This window comes from Sus scrofa, chromosome 13, assembly GCF_054392235.1.
Source record: "Sus scrofa isolate SSC_HxYL_T2T_F1_AM1 chromosome 13, Sscrofa_HxYL_maternal_Yorkshire_Landrace_v2.0, whole genome shotgun sequence".
NCBI classification, from domain to species: Eukaryota; Metazoa; Chordata; class Mammalia; order Artiodactyla; family Suidae; genus Sus; species Sus scrofa.
The window spans coordinates 5,141,208-5,160,399 of NC_139395.1; positions in this window are offsets into that span (position 1 = coordinate 5,141,208).

Below are 19,192 nucleotides of genomic sequence, written 5' to 3' on the forward strand. Positions count from 1 at the left end.
AATCGGGATGCTTTGGGCCATTCTGCATAAACTCCACTGCATTCAATAGGGTTCCCTTTCTTCATGCTGCATGGAATACACTGATATCAATCACGCTGCATGGAATCCACTGCATTCAATCAGGAGGCATTTTACCAAGCTGCATGGAATCCACTGCATTTAATCACGCTGCATGGAATCCACTGCATTCAATCAGGATGCATTTTTCCAGGGTGCATGGAATCCACTGCATTCAATAATGCTGCAGGAAACCACTGCATTCTATCATGCTGCATGGAATCCACTGCATTAAATAGGGTTCCATTTCTTCACCCTGCATGGAATCCACTGCATTCAATCACGCTGCATGTAAACCACTGCATTCAATCGGGATGCATTTAACCAGGCTGCATGGAATCCATGCATTCATCACGCTGCATGGACGCCACTGCATACAATCGGGATCCATTGCGCCACAAGGCATGGAATACTCTGCATTCAATCGGGATGCTTTGGGCCATGCTGCATAAAATCCACTGCATTCAATCATGCTGCATGAAATCCACTGCATTGAATGACGCTGCATAAAATCCACTGCATTCAATAGGGTTCCATTTCTTCACACTTCATGGAATACTGCATTCAATCACGCTGAATGGAATCCACTGCATTCAATCGGGATGAATTTTACAACCCTGAATGGAGTACACTGCATTCAATCACAATGCATGAAATCTACTGCATTCAATCGGGATGCTTTGGGCCATGCCTCATAAAATGCACTGAATTCAATCGGGATGCCTTGGGCCTCGCTGCATGGACTCCACTGCATACAATCAGGATCCATTGCGCCACAATGCATGGAATCCTCGCATTCATTGACGCTGCATGTAATCCACTGTATTCAATCGGGATGCTTTGGGCCATGCTGCATAAAATCCACTGCATTCAATCATGCTTCATGGAATCCACTGCACTCAATCATGCTGCATAAAATCCACTGCATACAATAGGGTTCCATAACTTCACACTGTATGGAATAAACTTCATTCCATCATGCTGCATGGAATCCACTGCATTCAATCGGGATGCATTTTACCACACTGCATGGATTACACTGCATTCAATCGCAATGCATAGAATTCACTGCATTCAATTGGGATGCATTTTACCATATTGCATGGAGTTCACTGCATTCAATCATGCTACACGTAATCCACTGCATTCAATCAGGATGCTTTGGGCCATGCTGCATAAACTCCACTGCATTCAATCATGCTGCATATTATCCACTGCATTCAAAATGTTCCATTTCTTCACGCTGCATGGAATCCACTGCATTCAATCGGGATGCATTTTACCTCGCTGCATGGAGGACACTGCATTCAATCTCAATGCATGGAATCCACTGCATTCTATCGGTATGTTTTGGGCCATGCTGCAAAAAATCCACTGCAATCAATCAGCATGCATTGGGCCTCGCTGCATGGACTCCACTGCATACAATCGGGATCCATTGCGCCACAATGCATGGAATCCTCTGCATTCAATGATGCTGCATGGAATCCACTGCATTCCATCGGGATGCATTTTACCACACTGCATGGAGTACACTGCATTCAATCACAATGGATGGAATCCAATGCATTCAATCGGGATGCTTTGGGCCATGCTGCAGAAAATCCACTGCATTCAATGACGCTGCATGGAATCGACTGCATTCAATCATGCTGCATATAATCCACTGCTTACAATAGGGTTCAATTTCTTCACGCTGCATGGAATCCACTGCATTCAATCACGCTGCATGGAATCCACTTCATTCAATCGGGATGCATGTTCCCACGCTGCAAGGAGTACACTGCATTCAATCAAAATGCATGGAATCCACTGCATTCAATCGGGATGCTTTGGGCCATGCTGCATACAATCCACGGCATTCAATCGGGATGCATTGGGCCTCACTGCATGGACTCCACTGCATATAATCGGGATCCATTACACCACAATGCATGGAATCATCTGCATTCAATGACGCTGCATGGAATCCACTGCATTCAATCGGGATGCATTTTACCAGGCTGCATGGAATCCATGCATTCATCACGCTGCATGGACTCCACTGCATACAATCGGGATCCATTGCGCCACAATGCATGGAATCCTCTGCATTCAATCAGGATGCTTTGGGCCATGCTGCATAAAATCCACTGCATTCAATCATGCTCCATTAAATCCACTGCATTCCATCAGGCTGCATAAAATACACTGCATTCAATAGGGTTCCATTACTTCACACTTCATGGAATACAGTGCATTCAATCACGCTTCATGGAATCCACTGCATTCAATCGGGATTCATTTTACCACGCTGCATGGAGTTCACTGCATTCAATCACAATGCATGGAATCCACTGCATTCAATCGGGATGCTTTGGGCCATGCCTCATAAAATCCACTGCATTCAATCGGGATGCCTTGGGCCTCGCTGCATGGACTCCATTGCATACAATCAGGATCCATTGCGCCACAATGCATGGAATCCTCGCATTCATTGACGCTTCATGGAATCCACTGTATTCAATCGGGATGCTTTGGGCCATGCTGCATAAAATCCACTGCATTCAATCATGCTTCAGGGAATCCACTGCACTCAATCATGCTGCATAAAATCCACTGCCTACAATAATGTTCCATAACTTCACACTGTATGGAATACACTTCATTCCATCACGCTGCATGGAATCCTCTGCATTTAATCGGGATGCATTTTACCACGCTGCATGGATTACACTGCATTCAATCATGCTGCAGGGAATCCACTGCATTCAATCGGGATGTTTTGGGCCATGCTGCATATAATCCACTGCATTCAATCGGGATGCATTGGGCCTCACTGCATGGACTACACTGCATACAATCGGGATCCATTGCGCCACAATGCATGGAATCCTCTGCATTCAATGACGCTGCATGGAATCCACTGCATTCAATCGGAATGCTTTGGGCCATGCTGTATAAAATCCACTGCATCAATCATGCTGCATGGAATCTACTGCATTCAATCATGCTGCATAATATTCACTGCATTCAATAGTGTACCTTTTCTTCACACTGCATGGAATACACTGCATTCAATCACGCTGCATGGAATAAACTGCATTCAATCGGGATGCATTTAACCACGCTGCATGGATTACACTGCATTCAATGACGCTGCATGGAATCCACTGCATTCAATCGGGATGCTTTGGGGCATGCTTCATGAAATCCACTGCATTCAATCATGCTGCATGGAATCCACTGCATTCAATAGGGTTCCATTTCTTCACGCTGAATGGAATACAGTGCATGCAATCACGCTCCATGGACTCCACTGCATACAATCTGGATCCATTGAGCCACAATGAATGGAATCCTCTGTGTTCAATGACGCTGCCTGGAATCCACTGCGGTGAATCAGGATGCTTTGGGCAATGCCGCATATAATCTACTGCATTCAATTGGGAAGCATTTGGCCTCGCTGCATTGACTCCACTTGATAAAATCGGGATCCATTGCGCCACAATGCATGGAATCCTCTGAATTCAATGACGCTGCATGGAATCCACTGCAATCAATCGGGATGCTTTGGGCCAGGCTGCATAAAATCCACTGCATGCAATCAGGCTGCATGGAATCCACTGCATTCAATAGGGTTCCATTGCTTCACGCTGCATGGAATCCACTGCATTCAATCACGCTGCATGGAATCCACTGCATTCAATCGGGATGCATTTTACCACGCTGAATGGAGTACACTGCATTCAATCACAATGCATGGAATCCACTGCATTGAATCGGGATGCTTTGGGCCATGCTGCATAAAATCCACTGCATTCAATCATGCTGCATAAAATCCACTGCAGTCAATAGGGTTCCATTTCTTCACACTACATGGAATACACTGCATTCAATCACGCTGTATGGAATAAACTGCATTCAATCCGGATGCATTTAACCACGCTGCATGGATTACACTTCATTCAATCACAATGCATGGAATCCACTGCATTCTATCAGGATGCTTTGGGCCATGCTGCATAAAATCCACTGCATTCAATAGGGTTCCATTTCTTCACGCTGCATGGAATCTACTGCATTCAATAGGGTTCCATTTCTTCACGCTGCATGGAATACACTGCATTCAATCAGGATGCATGGAATCGACTCCATTCAATCAGGATGCATTATACAACACTGCATGGATTACCCTGCATTCAATCACAATGCATGGAATCCACTCCATTCAATCGGGATGCTTTGGGCCATGCTGCAGAAAATCCACTGCATTCAATCGGGATGCATTGGGACTCGCTGCATAGACTCCACTGCATATAATCTGGATCCATTGCACCACAATGCATGGAATGCTCTGCATTCAATGTCGCTGCATGGAATCCACTGCATTCAATCGGGATGCTTTGGGCCATGCTGCATAAAATCCACTGCATTCAATCATGCTGCATGGATTCCACTGCATTCAATCATGCTGCATAAAATCCAATGCATTCAATAGTGTTCCATTTCTTCACACTGCATGGACTTCACTGCATTCAATCACTCTGCATGAAATTCACTGCATTAGATCTGGATGCATTTTACCACGCTGCATGGATTACACTGCATTCAATGACGCTGCATGGAATCCACTGCATTCAATCGGGATGCTTTGGGCCATGCTGCATAAAATCCACTGCATTCAATCGGGGTGCATTGGGCCTCGCTGCATGGACTTCACTGCATTCAATTTGTATCCATTGCCCCACAATGCATGGAATCCTCTGCATTCAACGACACTGCATGGAATCCACTGCATTCAATCATGCTGCCTAAAATCCACTGCATTCAATAGGGTTCCATTTCTTCACGCTGCATGAATCCACTGCATTCAAACACGCTGCATGGAATCCACTGCATTCAATCGGGATGCTTTGGGCCATGCTGCATAAAATCCACTGCATTCAATCGGGATGCATTGGGCCTCGCTGCATGGACTCCACTGCATACAATCGGGATCCATTGCGCCACAATGCATGGAATCCTCTGCATTCAATCACGCTGCATGGAATCCACTGCATTCAATCGGGATGCTTTGGGCCATGCTGCATAAAATCCACTGCATTCAATCATGCTGCATGGAATCCACTGCATTCAATCATGCTGCATAAAATTCACTGCATTCAATAGGGTTTCATTTTTTCATGCTGCATGGAATCCACTGCATTCAATCATGCTGCATGGAATCCAATGCATTCCATTGGGATGCATTTTACCAGGCTGCATTGAATTCACTGCATTCAATCAACATGCACGGAATCCACTGCATTCAATCGGGATTCATTTTAAAAGGCCGCATGGAATCTAGTGCATTCAATCAGGAACCATTGCGCCTTGATGCATGGAATTAGTGCATTCAATGAGAATCAATTGCACCACACTGCATGAAATCCACTGACTCAATCGGGATGTTTTGGGCCATGCTGCATAAAATCCGCTGCATTCAACGGGATGCATTGGGCCTCGCTGAATGGACTCCACTGCATACAATCGGGATCCATTGCGCCAAAATGCAAGGAATCATCTGCATTCAATGGCGCTGCATGGAATCCACTGCATTCAATCGGGATGCATTTTACCACGCTGCATGGATTACACTGCATTCAATCACAATGCATGGAATCCACGGCATTCAATTGGGATCCATTGCGCCACAATGCATGGAATCCTCTGCATTCAATGACGCTGCATGGAATCCACTGCATTCAAAAGGGATGGTTTGGGCCATGCTGCATAAAATCCACTGCATTCAATCGGGATGCATTGGGCCTCTCTGCATGGACTCCACAGCATTACATCTGGCTGCATGGACTCCACTGCATTATATCTCGCTGCATGGAATCCTCTGCATTCAATGACGCTGCATGGAATCCACTGCATTCAATCGGGATGCATTTTACCAGGCTGCATGGAATCCACTGCATTCAATCGGGATGCATTGGGCCTCACTGCATGGACTCCACTGCATTCAATCGGGATCCATTGCACCACAATGAATGGAATCCTCTGCATTCAATGACGCTACATGTAATCCACTGCTACCAATCGGGATGCATTTTACCAGGCTTCATGGAATGCACTGCATTCAATCACGCTGCATGGAATCCACTGCTTTCAATCGGGATTCATTTTACCACGCTGCATGGATTACACTGCATTCAATCACAATGCATGGAATCCACTGCATTCCATCGGGATCCTTTGCGCCACAATGCATGGAATCCTCTGCATTCAATGAAGCTGCATGGAATCCACTGCATTCAATCGGGATGCTTTGGGCCAGGCTGAATAAAATACACCACATTCAATCGGGATGCATGGGCCTCTCTGCATGGACTCCACTGCATTAAATCTCGCTGCATGGAATCCTCTGCATTCAATAACGCTACATGGAATCCACTGCGCTCAATCAGGATGCATTTTACAACGCTGCATGTATTACAATGCATTCAATCACAATGCATGGAATCCACTGCATTCAATCGGGATGCTTTCAGCCATGCTGCATAAAATCCACTACATTCAATTGGGATGCATTGGGTCTCACTGCATGGACTCCACCGCATAAAATCGGGATCCATTGCGCAACAATGCATGGAATCCTCTGCATTCAATGACGCTGCATGGAATCCACTGCATTCAATCGGGATGCTTTGGGCCATTCTGCATAAACTCCACTGCATTCAATAGGGTTCCCTTTCTTCATGCTGCATGGAATACACTGATATCAATCACGCTGCATGGAATCCACTGCATTCAATCAGGAGGCATTTTACCAAGCTGCATGGAATCCACTGCATTTAATCACGCTGCATGGAATCCACTGCATTCAATCAGGATGCATTTTTCCAGGGTGCATGGAATCCACTGCATTCAATAATGCTGCAGGAAACCACTGCATTCTATCATGCTGCATGGAATCCACTGCATTAAATAGGGTTCCATTTCTTCACCCTGCATGGAATCCACTGCATTCAATCACGCTGCATGTAAACCACTGCATTCAATCGGGATGCATTTAACCAGGCTGCATGGAATCCATGCATTCATCACGCTGCATGGACGCCACTGCATACAATCGGGATCCATTGCGCCACAAGGCATGGAATACTCTGCATTCAATCGGGATGCTTTGGGCCATGCTGCATAAAATCTACTGCATTCAATCATGCTGCATGAAATCCACTGCATTGAATGACGCTGCATAAAATCCACTGCATTCAATAGGGTTCCATTTCTTCACACTTCATGGAATACTGCATTCAATCACGCTGAATGGAATCCACTGCATTCAATCGGGATGAATTTTACAACCCTGAATGGAGTACACTGCATTCAATCACAATGCATGAAATCTACTGCATTCAATCGGGATGCTTTGGGCCATGCCTCATAAAATGCACTGCATTCAATCGGGATGCCTTGGGCCTCGCTGCATGGACTCCACTGCATACAATCAGGATCCATTGCGCCACAATGCATGGAATCCTCGCATTCATTGACGCTGCATGTAATCCACTGTATTCAATCGGGATGCTTTGGGCCATGCTGCATAAAATCCACTGCATTCAATCATGCTTCATGGAATCCACTGCACTCAATCATGCTGCATAAAATCCACTGCATAAAATAGGGTTCCATAACTTCACACTGTATGGAATAAACTTCATTCCATCACGCTGCATGGAATCCACTGCATTCAATCGGGATGCATTTTACCACACTGCATGGATTACACTGCATTCAATCGCAATGCATAGAATTCACTGCATTCAATTGGGATGCATTTTACCATATTGCATGGAGTTCACTGCATTCAATCATGCTACACGTAATCCACTGCATTCAATCAGGATGCTTTGGGCCATGCTGCATAAACTCCACTGCATTCAATCATGCTGCATATTATCCACTGCATTCAAAATGTTCCATTTCTTCACGCTGCATGGAATCCACTGCATTCAATCGGGATGCATTTTACCTCGCTGCATGGAGGACACTGCATTCAATCTCAATGCATGGAATCCACTGCATTCTATCGGTATGTTTTGGGCCATGCTGCAAAAAATCTACTGCAATCAATCAGCATGCATTGGGCCTCGCTGCATGGACTCCACTGCATACAATCGGGATCCATTGCGCCACAATGCATGGAATCCTCTGCATTCAATGATGCTGCATGGAATCCACTGCATTCCATCGGGATGCATTTTACCACACTGCATGGAGTACACTGCATTCAATCACAATGGATGGAATCCAATGCATTCAATCGGGATGCTTTGGGCCATGCTGCAGAAAATCCACTGCATTCAATGACGCTGCATGGAATCGACTGCATTCAATCATGCTGCATATAATCCACTGCTTACAATAGGGTTCAATTTCTTCACGCTGCATGGAATCCACTGCATTCAATCACGCTGCATGGAATCCACTTCATTCCATCGGGATGCATGTTCCCACGCTGCAAGGAGTACACTGCATTCAATTAAAATGCATGGAATCCACTGCATTCAATCGGGATGCTTTGGGCCATGCTGCATACAATCCACGGCATTCAATCGGGATGCATTGGGCCTCACTGCATGGACTCCACTGCATATAATCGGGATCCATTACACCACAATGCATGGAATCATCTGCATTCAATGACGCTGCATGGAATCCACTGCATTCAATCGGGATGCATTTTACCAGGCTGCATGGAATCCATGCATTCATCACGCTGCATGGACTCCACTGCATACAATCGGGATCCATTGCGCCACAATGCATGGAATCCTCTGCATTCAATCAGGATGCTTTGGGCCATGCTGCATAAAATCCACTGCATTCAATCATGCTCCATTAAATCCACTGCATTCCATCAGGCTGCATAAAATACACTGCATTCAATAGGGTTCCATTACTTCACACTTCATGGAATACAGTGCATTCAATCACGCTTCATGGAATCCACTGCATTCAATCGGGATTCATTTTACCACGCTGCATGGAGTTCACTGCATTCAATCACAATGCATGGAATCCACTGCATTCAATCGGGATGCTTTGGGCCATGCCTCATAAAATCCACTGCATTCAATCGGGATGCCTTGGGCCTCGCTGCATGGACTCCACTGCATACAATCAGGATCCATTGCGCCACAATGCATGGAATCCTCGCATTCATTGACGCTTCATGGAATCCACTGTATTCAATCGGGATGCTTTGGGCCATGCTGCATAAAATCCACTGCATTCAATCATGCTTCAGGGAATCCACTGCACTCAATCATGCTGCATAAAATCCACTGCCTACAATAATGTTCCATAACTTCACACTGTATGGAATACACTTCATTCCATCACGCTGCATGGAATCCACTGCATTTAATCGGGATGCATTTTACCACGCTGCATGGATTACACTGCATTCAATCATGCTGCAGGGAATCCACTGCATTCAATCGGGATGTTTTGGGCCATGCTGCATATAATCCACTGCATTCAATCGGGATGCATTGGGCCTCACTGCATGGACTACACTGCATACAATCGGGATCCATTGCGCCACAATGCATGGAATCCTCTGCATTCAATGACGCTGCATGGAATCCACTGCATTCAATCGGAATGCTTTGGGCCATGCTGTATAAAATCCACTGCATCAATCATGCTGCATGGAATCTACTGCATTCAATCATGCTGCATAATATTCACTGCATTCAATAGTGTACCTTTTCTTCACACTGCATGGAATACACTGCATTCAATCACGCTGCATGGAATAAACTGCATTCAATTGGGATGCATTTAACCACGCTGCATGGATTACACTGCATTCAATGACGCTGCATGGAATCCACTGCATTCAATCGGGATGCTTTGGGGCATGCTTCATGAAATCCACTGCATTCAATCATGCTGCATGGAATCCACTGCATTCAATAGGGTTCCATTTCTTCACGCTGAATGGAATACAGTGCATGCAATCACGCTCCATGGACTCCACTGCATACAATCTGGATCCATTGAGCCAAAATGAATGGAATCCTCTGTGTTCAATGACGCTGCCTGGAATCCACTGCGGTGAATCAGGATGCTTTGGGCAATGCCGCATATAATCTAATGCATTCAATTGGGAAGCATTTGGCCTCGCTGCATTGACTCCACTTGATAAAATCGGGATCCATTGCGCCACAATGCATGGAATCCTCTGAATTCAATGACGCTGCATGGAATCCACTGCAATCAATCGGGATGCTTTGGGCCAGGCTGCATAAAATCCACTGCATGCAATCAGGCTGCATGGAATCCACTGCATTCAATAGGGTTCCATTGCTTCACGCTGCATGGAATCCACTGCATTCAATCACGCTGCATGGAATCCACTGCATTCAATCGGGATGCATTTTACCACGCTGAATGGAGTACACTGCATTCAATCACAATGCATGGAATCCACTGCATTGAATCGGGATGCTTTGGGCCATGCTGCATAAAATCCACTGCATTCAATCATGCTGCATAAAATCCACTGCAGTCAATAGGGTTCCATTTCTTCACACTACATGGAATACACTGCATTCAATCACGCTGTATGGAATAAACTGCATTCAATCCGGATGCATTTAACCACGCTGCATGGATTACACTTCATTCAATCACAATGCATGGAATCCACTGCATTCTATCAGGATGCTTTGGGCCATGCTGCATAAAATCCACTGCATTCAATAGGGTTCCATTTCTTCACGCTGCATGGAATCTACTGCATTCAATAGGGTTCCATTTCTTCACGCTGCATGGAATACACTGCATTCAATCAGGATGCATGGAATCGACTCCATTCAATCAGGATGCATTATACAACACTGCATGGATTACCCTGCATTCAATCACAATGCATGGAATCCACTCCATTCAATCGGGATGCTTTGGGCCATGCTGCAGAAAATCAACTGCATTCAATCGGGATGCATTGGGACTCGCTGCATAGACTCCACTGCATATAATCTGGATCCATTGCACCAAAATGCATGGAATTCTCTGCATTCAATGTCGCTGCATGGAATCCACTGCATTCAATCGGGATGCTTTGGGCCATGCTGCATAAAATCCACTGCATTCAATCATGCTGCATGGATTCCACTGCATTCAATCATGCTGCATAAAATCCAATGCATTCAATAGTGTTCCATTTCTTCACACTGCATGGACTTCACTGCATTCAATCACTCTGCATGAAATTCACTGCATTAGATCTGGATGCATTTTACCACGCTGCATGGATTACACTGCATTCAATGACGCTGCATGGAATCCACTGCATTCAATCGGGATGCTTTGGGCCATGCTGCATAAAATCCACTGCATCAATCATGCTGCATGGAATCTACTGCATTCAATCATGCTGCATAATATTCACTGCATTCAAGAGTGTACCTTTTCTTCACACTGCATGGAATACACTGCATTCAATCACGCTGCATGGAATAAACTGCATTCAATCGGGATGCATTTAACCACGCTGCATGGATTACACTGCATTCAATGACGCTGCATGGAATCCACTGCATTCAATCGGGATGCTTTGGGGCATGCTTCATGAAATCCACTGCATTCAATCATGCTGCATGGAATCCACTGCATTCAATAGGGTTCCATTTCTTCACGCTGAATGGAATACAGTGCATGCAATCACGCTCCATGGACTCCACTGCATACAATCTGGATCCATTGAGCCACAATGAATGGAATCCTCTGTGTTCAATGACGCTGCCTGGAATCCACTGCAGTGAATCAGGATGCTTTGGGCAATGCCGCATATAATCTACTGCATTCAATTGGGAAGCATTTGGCCTCGCTGCATTGACTCCACTTGATAAAATCGGGATCCATTGCGCCACAATGCATGGAATCCTCTGAATTCAATGACGCTGCATGGAATCCACTGCAATCAATCGGGATGCTTTGGGCCAGGCTGCATAAAATCCACTGCATGCAATCAGGCTGCATGGAATCCACTGCATTCAATAGGGTTCCATTGCTTCACGCTGCATGGAATCCACTGCATTCAATCACGCTGCATGGAATCCACTGCATTCAATCGGGATGCATTTTACCTCGCTGCATGGAGTACACTGCATTCAATCTCAATGCATGGAATCCACTGCATTCCATCGGGATGCTTTGGGCCATGCTGCAAAAAATCCACTGCAATCAATCAGGATCCATTGGGCCTCGCTGCATGGACTCCACTGCATACAATCGCGATCCATTGCGCCACAATGCATGGAATCCTCTGCATTCAATGATGCTGCATGGAATCCACTGCATTCCATCGGGATGCATTTTACCACACTGCATGGAGTACACTGCATTCAATCACAATGGATGTAATCCACTGCATTCAATCGGGATGCACTGGGCCTCGCTGCATGGACTCCACTGCATTCAATTGGTATCCATTGCGCTGCAATGCATGGAATCCTCTGCATTCAATGACGCTGCATGGAATCCACTGCATTCAATCGGGATGCTTTGGGGCATGCTTCATGAAATCCACTGCATTCAATCATGCTGCATGGAATCCACTGCACTCCATCATGCTGCATAAAATCCACTGCATTCAATAGGGTTCCATTTCTTCACACTGCAGGGAATACAATGCATTCAATCGGGATGCATTTTAACACTCTGCATGGATTACACTGCTGCATAATGGATTACACTGCTGCAAACATGCTGCATATAATCCACTGCATTCAATCGGGATGACTTGGGCCATGCTGCATAAAATCCACTGCATTCCATCGGGATGCATTGGGCCTCGCTGCATGGACTCCACTGCATACAATCGGGATCCATTGCGCCACAATGCATGGAATCTTCTGCATTCATTGATGCTGCATGGAATCCACTGCATTCAATTGGGATGCTTTGGGCCATGCTGCATATAATCCAGTGCATTCAATCGGGATGCATTTGGCCTCGCTCCATTGACTCCACTGCATACAATAAGGATCAATTGCAACACAATGCATGGAATCCTCTGCATTCAATGATGCTCCATTGAATCCAGTGCACTCAATCAGGATGCTTTGGGCCATGCTGCATAAAATCCACTGCATTCAATAGGGTTCCAACACTTCACGCTGCATGGAATCCACTGCATTCAATCAGGATGCTTTGGGCCATGCTTAATAAATTCCACTGCATTCAACAACGCTGCATGGAATCCACCGAATTTAATTGGGATACATTATACTAAGCTGTATCGAATCCACTGCATTCAATCAGGATGCATTTTACCACATTGCATGGAGTTCACTGCATTCCATCATGCTGCACGTAATCCACTGCATTCAATCAGGATGCTTTGGGCCATGCTGCATAAAATCCACTGCATTCAATCATGCTGCACGTAATCCACTGCATTCAATCGGGATGCATTTTACCAGGCTGCATGGAATCCACTGCATTCAATCACGCTGCATGGAATCCACTGCATTCAATCGGGATGCATTTTACCAGGCTGCATGGAATCCACTGCATTCAATCACGCTGCATGGAATCCACTGCATTCAATCACGCTGCATGGAATCCACTGTATTCAATCAGGATGCATTTTAATAAGCTGCATGGAATCCATTCAGTCATCACGCTGCATGGACTCCGCTGCATACAGTCGGGATTCATTACGACACAATGCATGGAATACTCTGCATTCAATCGGGATTCATTTTAAAAGGCCGCATGGAATCTAGTGCATTCAATCAGGAACCATTGCGCCTTGATGCATGGAATTAGTGCATTCAATGAGAATCAATTGCACCACACTGCATGAAATCCACTGACTCAATCGGGATGTTTTGGGCCATGCTGCATAAAATCCACTGCATTCAACGGGATGCATTGGGCCTCGCTGAATGGACTCCACTGCATACAATCGGGATCCATTGCGCCAAAATGCAAGGAATCCTCTGCATTCAATGGCGCTGCATGGAATCCACTGCATTCAATCGGGATGCATTTTACCACGCTGCATGGATTACACTGCATTCAATCACAATGCATGGAATCCACGGCATTCAATTGGAATCCATTGCGCCACAATGCATGGAATCCTCTGCATTCAATGACGCTGCATGGAATCCACTGCATTCAAAAGGGATGGTTTGGGCCATGCTGCGTAAAATCCACTGCATTCAATCGGGATGCATTGGGCCTCTCCGCATGGACTCCACAGCATTACATCTGGCTGCATGGACTCCACTGCATTATATCTCGCTGCATGGAATCCTCTGCATTCAATGACGCTGCATGGAATCCACTGCATTCAATCGGGATGCATTTTACCAGGCTGCATGGAATCCACTGCATTGAATCGGGATGCATTGGGCCTTATTGCATGGACTCCACTGCATTCAATCGGGATCCATTGCACCACAATGAATGGAATCTTCTGCATTCAATGACGCTACATGTAATCCACTGCTACCAATCGGGATGCATTTTACCAGGCTGCATGGAATGCACTGCATTCAATCACGCTGCATGGAATCCACTGCTTTCAATCGGGATTCATTTTACCACGCTGCATGGATTACACTGCATTCAATCACAATGCATGGAATCCACTGCATTCCATCGGGATCCATTGCGCCACAATGCATGGAATCCTCTGCATTCAATGAAGCTGCATGGAATCCACTGCATTCAATCGGGATGCTTTGGGCCAGGCTGAATAAAATACACCACATTCAATCGGGATGCATGGGCCTCGCTGCATGGACTCCACTGCATTAAATCTCGCTGCATGGAATCCTCTGCATTCAATAACGCTACATGGAATCCACTGCGCTCAATCAGGATGCATTTTACAACGCTGCATGTATTACAATGCATTCAATCACAATGCATGGAATCCACTGCATTCAATCGGGATGCTTTCAGCCATGCTGCATAAAATCCACTACATTCAATTGGGATGCATTGGGTCTCACTGCATGGACTCCACCGCATAAAATCGGGATCCATTGCGCAACAATGAATGGAATCCTCTGCATTCAATGACGCTGCATGGAATCCACTGCATTCAATCGGGATGCTTTGGGCCATTCTGCATAAACTCCACTGCATTCAATAGGGTTCCCTTTCTTCATGCTGCATGGAATACACTGATATCAATCACGCTGCATGGAATCCACTGCATTCAATCGGGATGCTTTGGGCCATGCTGCATAAAATCCACTGCATTCAATCATGCTTCATGGAATCCACTGCACTCAATCATGCTGCATAAAATCCACTGCATACAATAGGGTTCCATAACTTCACACTGTATGGAATAAACTTCATTCCATCACACTGCATGGAATCCACTGCATTCATTCGGGATGCATTTTACCACACTGCATGGATTACACTGCATTCAATCGCAATGCATTGAATCCACTGCATTCAATTGGGATGCATTTTACCATATTGCATGGAGTTCACTGCATTCAATCATGCTACACGTAATCCACTGCATTCAATCAGGATGCTTTGGGCCATGCTGCATAAAATCCACTGCATTCAATCATGCTGCACGTAATCCACAGCATTCAATCGGGATGCATTTTACCAGGCTGCCTGGAATCCATGCATTCATCACACTGCATGGACTCCACTGCATACAATCGGGATCCATTGCGCCACAATGCATGGAATCCTCTGCATTCAATGATGCTCCATGGACTCCACTGCATTCAATCAGGATGCTTTGGGCCATGCTGCATAAAATCCACTGCATTCAATCATGCTGCATGGAATCCACTGCATTCAATCACGCTGCATGGAATACACTGCATTCAATCGGGATGCATTTTACCAGGCTGCATGGAATCCACTGCATTCAATCACGCTGCATGGAATCCACTGCATTCAATCACGCTGCATGGAATCCACTGTATTCAATCAGGATGCATTTTACCAGGCTGCCTGGAATCCATGCATTCATCACACTGCATGGACTCCACTGCATACAATCGGGATCCATTGCGCCACAATGCATGTAATCCTCTGCATTCAATGATGCTCCATGGACTCCACTGCATTCACTCAGGATGCTTTGGGCCATGCTGCATAAAATCCACTGCATTCAATCATGCTGCATGGAATCCACTGCATTCAATCATGCTGCATAATATCCACTGCATTCAAAATGTTCCATTTCTTCACGCTGCATGGAATCCACTGCATTCAATCGGGATGCATTTTACCTCGCTGCATGGAGTACACTGCATTCAATCTCAATGCATGGAATCCACTGCATTCCATCGGGATGCTTTGGGCCATGCTGCAAAAAATCCACTGCAATCAATCAGGATGCATTGGGCCTCGCTGCATGGACTCCACTGCATACAATCGCGATCCATTGCGCCACAATGCATGGAATCCTCTGCATTCAATGATGCTGCATGGAATCCACTGCATTCCATCGGGATGCATTTTACCACACTGCATGGAGTACACTGCATTCAATCACAATGGATGTAATCCACTGCATTCAATCGGGATGCACTGGGCCTCGCTGCATGGACTCCACTGCATTCAATTGGTATCCATTGCGCTGCAATGCATGGAATCCTCTGCATTCAATGACGCTGCATGGAATCCACTGCATTCAATCGGGATGCTTTGGGGCATGCTTCATGAAATCCACTGCATTCAATCATGCTGCATGGAATCCACTGCACTCCATCATGCTGCATAAAATCCACTGCATTCAATAGGGTTCCATTTCTTCACACTGCAGGGAATACAATGCATTCAATCGGGATGCATTTTAACACTCTGCATGGATTACACTGCTGCATAATGGATTACACTGCTGCAAACATGCTGCATATAATCCACTGCATTCAATCGGGATGATTTGGGCCATGCTGCATAAAATCCACTGCATTCCATCGGGATGCATTGGGCCTCGCTGCATGGACTCCACTGCATACAATCGGGATCCATTGCGCCACAATGCATGGAATCTTCTGCATTCATTGATGCTGCATGGAATCCACTGCATTCAATTGGGATGCTTTGGGCCATGCTGCATATAATCCAGTGCATTCAATCGGGATGCATTTGGCCTCGCTCCATTGACTCCACTGCATACAATAAGGATCAATTGCAACACAATGCATGGAATCCTCTGCATTCAATGATGCTCCATTGAATCCAGTGCACTCAATCAGGATGCTTTGGGCCATGCTGCATAAAATCCACTGCATTCAATAGGGTTCCAACACTTCACGCTGCATGGAATCCACTGCATTCAATCAGGATGCTTTGGGCCATGCTTAATAAATTCCACTGCATTCAAAAACGCTGCATGGAATCCACCGAATTTAATTGGGATACATTATACAAAGCTGTATCGAATCAACTGCATTCAATCAGGATGCATTTTACCATATTGCATGGAGTTCACTGCATTCCATCATGCTGCACGTAATCCACTGCATTCAATCAGGATGCTTTGGGCCATGCTGCATAAAATCCACTGCATTCAATCATGCTGCACGTAATCCACTGCATTCAATCGGGATGCATTTTACCAGGCTGCATGGAATCCACTGCATTCAATCACGCTGCATGGAATCCACTGCATTCAATCGGGATGCATTTTACCAGGCTGCATGGAATCCACTGCATTCAATCACGCTGCATGGAATCCACTGCATTCAATCAGGATGCATTTTAATAAGCTGCATGGAATCCATTCAGTCATCACGCTGCATGGACTCCGCTGCATACAGTCGGGATTCATTACGCAACAATGCATGGAATACTCTGCATTCAATCGGGATGCATTTTACCAGGCTGCATGGAATCCATGCATTCATCACACTGCATGGACTCCACTGCATACAATCGGGATCCATTGCACCACAATGCATGGAATACTCTGCATTCAATGATGCTCCATGGACTCCACTGCATTCAATCAGGATGCTTTGGGCCATGCTGCATAAACTCCACTGCATGCAATCAGGCTGCATGGAATCCACTGCATTCAATCATGCTGCATATTATCCACTGCATTCAAAATGTTCCATTTCTTCACGCTGCATGGAATCCACTGCATTCAATCGGGATGCATTTTACCTCGCTGCATGGAGGACACTGCATTCAATCTCAATGCATGGAATCCACTGCATTCTATCGGTATGTTTTGGGCCATGCTGCAAAAAATCCACTGCAATCAATCAGGATGCATTGGGCCTCGCTGCATGGACTCCACTGCATACAATCGGGATCCATTGCGCCACAATGCATGGAATCCTCTGCATTCAATGATGCTGCATGGAATCCACTGCATTCCATCGGGATGCATTTTACCACACTGCATGGTGTACACTGCAATCAATCACAATGGATGGAATCCAATGCATTCAATCGGGATGCTTTGGGCCATGCTGCAGAAAATCCACTGCATTCAATGACGCTGCATGGAATCGACTGCATTCAATCATGCTGCATATAATCCACTGCTTACAATAGGGTTCAATTACTTCACGCTGCATGGAATCCACTGCATTCAATCACGCTGCATGGAATCCACTTCATTCAATCGGGATGCATGTTCCCACGCTGCATGGAGTACACTGCATTCAATCAAAATGCATGGAATCCACTGCATTCAATCGGGATGCTTTGGGCCATGCTGCATACAATCCACGGCATTCAATCGGGATGCATTGGGCCTCACTGCATGGACTCCACTGCATATAATCGGGATCCATTACACCACAATGCATGGAATCCTCTGCATTCAATGATGCTGCATGGAATCCACTGCATTCCATCAGGATGCATTTTACCACACTGCATGGAGTACACTGCATTCAATCACAATGGATGTAATCCACTGCATTCAATCGGGATGCACTGGGCCTCGCTGCATGGACTCCACTGCATTCAATTGGTATCCATTGCGCTGCAATGCATGGAATCCTCTGCATTCAATGACGCTGCATTTAATCAACTGCATTCAATCGGGATGCTTTGGGGCATGCTTCATGAAATCCACTGCATTCAATCATGCTGCATGGAATCCACTGCACTCCATCATGCTGCATAA